General features: G+C 37.0%; 1 non-coding gene across 1 annotated transcript; it reads right to left on the minus strand.

The window, feature by feature from the left end:
* Positions 1-4,215: 4,215 nt before the first annotated feature.
* On the minus strand, positions 4,216-4,287 carry TRNAT-UGU (transfer RNA threonine (anticodon UGU)). Its single transcript has one exon. It is a non-coding gene; the product is annotated as a tRNA-Thr (tRNA).
* Between the last annotated feature and the right edge of the window lie 229 nt (positions 4,288-4,516).

The raw sequence follows: 4,516 nt of genomic DNA on the forward strand, positions 1-4,516 counted from the left end.
TTAGGTCAAAACCCTAATTACCCATTATATCTTGATCTAACCCATTCAAGTTACGGACGGATAATATTCATTCAAAATATTTAGTTCCAACATTTCTCACCCACACATAATAGACCATATTCCTTAAAGCACCCACTTGCGCCTCTAACTCAGCTCGCTCCTTCTCCCACTTACTCATCCAAGTCTTAATATCCAGTCGTCGGCGATCGGAGTGGTCCCGATGGCTTAGCATCTCAGCTTCCAACTCCCCCTGCTGCTCAAAGGCCTAGGTCAGCTCGATTGCGGTCTGTAGAACATGAACAGAAACGATCAGACAAGGCAAAAATAAATAAATAAAAAGATAAGAAAAATGTACCTCACTAGTGGAAGCCATATCCCGACTGATCACCTCGCGAACACCGATCCTTTCGATCCTCTTGCGCTAGCCTAGAACCAACACGAAGGTAGCTAGCTGTCAGCCAGCACACTGTTGGACATATCAGCGTCGGGACTTAGCCCCCGAACGAAATCCAGAAATAAGCTCATTTTTGCCTCCATGTCTTTTAAAAAACTGGAGTCTATGGCAGCGTAGTGAGAGCCCTCAAAAGCTTGACCAATAGTAGGCACTGAAGAGTCGGTGCGAGAATGCTTGGAGCGGGGCTCACCATCAACCAGGCCTTCCACGTCGACTACCACGGCATTATCACCTTGGTTCCCAGATCGACCGACACCTCTCCTTCCCTCCAATCATCGCTAGCAATCCCACCCCTCACTTTACAGGATGTTGACTTAGGAGGAGACATAACAGGCTCAAAAATCTCTCCCTTCATCGATGCGGGATTTTCCCTTCAACCTTGGGACCGTTTCCTCCCAACAAGTCATCACCGTCGAAGAAGGTGTCATCGAGCACTTGATCGAACAAGTTGTTACCACCGTGATCCCTAGTTAATGGCTCAAGGTCAATCGGGAACTCCAGGTGATCAAGGTCCGCAGTCCAGGTGGCAGCACCGTCTCTAGACATAGATGCGAAACAAGAAGATAGAAAAAGAACAAATTAGTAAAATTACAAAGATCCTACATAACACTCCTTTCATCCTCCTCAAAACCACAACATAAACCCAATTCCAGATCAACCCAATCCTATCAAAACATACCTCGACCCTTTAGGAACTTTCAGAGATAACCCTTTGGCCAACCCTCAAGGTGAGCAGATTTCCAGGTCGAGTACATAAACCACCCGTTGGTCATGTACCTCTCGATGAGCTGGTCAACATCCAACTTAGGCTGAGCAAGGATCAATTTAAGCCAAATCATCAACTTCTCCTCTCCTTTATGAAACTTCATTCCACTATCCAAGTACCAGGACATGTCGGATTCGGGTTCCAATTCACCCTAAATGGAAAGGCTACGTCGTTATCATCACCTTGATATACTAGTGTCATTACTTTAAGACTTTTGACTTCATCCCTCCCAATTGCTTAAAATGAGGGTGTTTAAAGCTCACGTGATGGGATGAGCACGCCTTTGAAGGTGTAGAAACTTGATGGAAGATGGCCCCGGTCATATGATAACCTTCTTCACGACACAACAAATATATCGCCACCATCAACCGCCACCCATTCCTAGTGATTTGAGCGTAAGCAAGGTTGAACTCATCAAGCACCTCTACGAAGAAGGAAGAAGAGGCAACTGAAGCCCCACGTCCAGCTAGTCCTCATAAACGAACATCTCATTCGAGGCACAATGATTGTTGGTCCTCTCTTGGAGGCCAGGACCTTTTGTGGAATTTCAGCATACCACAATTTTTTTCAGGCTCTATGAACATGAAATCTTTCACCTGCTTCCAACATTGTAGCCAATCGGTAAGCATTTTCCACTGTATAACGTCCCGAAGAATGGAATTTCCATATTAACCGATCCTCACTACTCAAAGTACGAACAGACAATTTATGAATTTCTGTAATATCTCTATGCTCGAAAATTTCCTCCAACGGCTCTTCATCCCAATCCCTAGAATTATGGATAAACAAAACATTGGCAGTTCCAACTAAAGATTTTCATTGCTCTGGGCAGACCATTTGGCCTGCCTTTCATGTTTGCTGCTTAGCTTTGTTTTGAACTTTGGGGTTTCTCTGTTCTTGCTCACAAGCTTTATTATCATTATTGTTTTGCTGGTTTAGGGATAGATCATCAACTTCCATGGTTTGAATGGTTACCCCCTGTATAGTCTCAATTGGTTTTGGTTGAAATGCAACAAGTTCTCCCCTTCGTCTTTTCCTTTCCTCTCCTACTTCTACTCCAGTTTCTGATTGCAAGAGATTAACTGGAGGGATTTCCACATCATCCTGATCATAAAAGGCTATACCAAAGTTCTTTGATAGATGCCGTAGATTATGTCTAGGAGTTGGTTCCTTCAGTTGTCCCGTTGTACTACTACCAGTATTTCTGTTTGAGCCATATACTATAATAATTTTAATAGTTTAATGTAATTTAAATTACAACTTAATATAATTATAGATAAGTTTTTAAAAGTAAATTTTTACATAAATTTCTCAAAATTTAATTATAGTATCATTATGATTGACTAAATTATTATTATTTTATTTTTTTTAATATATGGCAAGAGAATAGTATCTCTAATCATGAGTCAAATGGTAAGTGTATGTAGGGTTATTTGCAATCATAGCCTTCTCATCTTATGAGATTGGACGGTTTTATTTTGTCATTTTTTTAAAAACTTGCAATAGAATCATTCGTAGAGAAGGGATGAATTGTAGTATTTCAGGCTTTCTTTTTTAGGTGGAGAGTTGCTTGGAAACTATGGTGAATATAGTACTCCTACGTTAAGCTGCGGATTTTAAATTTACGTATATATATATAAAGAAAATTCACGTTATTTTAAAACCCTCCAACCTTGAAGGAGTCCAAAACCATCTCTGATAAGGATGATTCCGGTGGTCAGGAGGAAGCCCTCCATCTCTGTAGATATATTTACAGACTGCGATACATGTTTGATCCAAAAGAAACTGATATTAGACTTGATGGGTTATGATATTTAATTTATTGGCATGAGCTTGAGCATATATAAATTAATAGCGGGGTGTTTGAGATTTAATTTATCGGCCTAAGCTCGAATCTACTTAAATTAATAGCGGACTGAGTTGAGTTTGAGTTAAGCATTTTTTATGAGCCCAACATGATCTATGAACACGTCTAGGAACTAAGACTGAGTATTAGTTCAGTTCGGTACTAACTGAACCGAACTTTTGAATAATCGAAATGAAACCTATGCTATTAAGCACAGAAACAAATATAATTAGTAATCAAATAATATCAAACATATATATATATATATATATATATAATGTGGCTTATTATATGGACTGGGTTACGATATTTAATAAATATTGGCATGAGCTTGAACCTATATATATTAATAGCGGGGTTTTTTAGATTTAATTTATTGGCCTCAGCTCGAATCCACTTAAATTAATAGCGGACTGAGTTGAATTTGAGCTAAGCACGCGTCTAGGAACTGAGACTGCACATTAGTTCAGTTTGGTACTAACTGAACCGAACTATCGAATAATCGAAATGAAATTTATGCTATTACAAGCACCGAACCAAATATAATAAGCAATCAAATATTACCAAACTGAATTTTTTTGATTCGATTAGTTACCAACTAAATAACCAAAATTTATATATTTTTAAGTTAAATTTTTAACATGACATAATTTTATAAAATAAAATTTATTTATCTTATAAAATCAAAATTCATTATACTTTTTTAACTAAAAGATAGAAGCTGAAATTAAAATCACTTGAACATCTCAATTAGATTTGCATCCTCCTGGAACACCGCCAAATCTGTCCAAATATTATTAAAAAAAGATATTACAAAATAAAATAAAAGAAAAACAGCCTAAACAAAGAGACATTAATGGAACATATACCAATAAAATCACCACTAATCAAACCTGCACAAAAATTTGTAGATAAATTATTTTCAGTGTAAGACCCGAGCTATGATATTTGTACATTTAAGTGCAACGAATTGGCATTATAAAATGAACCTCCACAAAAGTCTGGAGATAAACTATTTTTGTAAGATCCGAGCTATGATATTTGTACACTTAAATGCAACGAATTGGCATTATAAAATGAACCTCCACAAAAGTCTGGAGATAAACTATTTTTAAATGAAACGAATTGACATTATAAAATGATAAAAAAAGCTCCCAGCGAGGATCGAACTCACGACCTTTCGCTTACAAAGCGAACGCACTACCACTATGCTATAGAAGCAATGATTGGTTTTTAATTTACAAATATTTATTTAAAATTTATTTACTTCGTTTCATTAACTTATTTCGATTCTTTAATTCATAGATTAATTATTGAAGACATGTGTGACTGAATTTAAATTTTTAGGAAAGTTTAAACACAAAAAAACCTAATGTCTTGTGAGATATTTTTTAGCCTAAAAGAGCGAACATCAAGAAACTCTATTTCATTTGGCATTTTATATGATTTT

This window comes from Euphorbia lathyris, chromosome 7, assembly GCF_963576675.1.
Source record: "Euphorbia lathyris chromosome 7, ddEupLath1.1, whole genome shotgun sequence".
Lineage (NCBI taxonomy): Eukaryota > Viridiplantae > Streptophyta > Magnoliopsida > Malpighiales > Euphorbiaceae > Euphorbia > Euphorbia lathyris.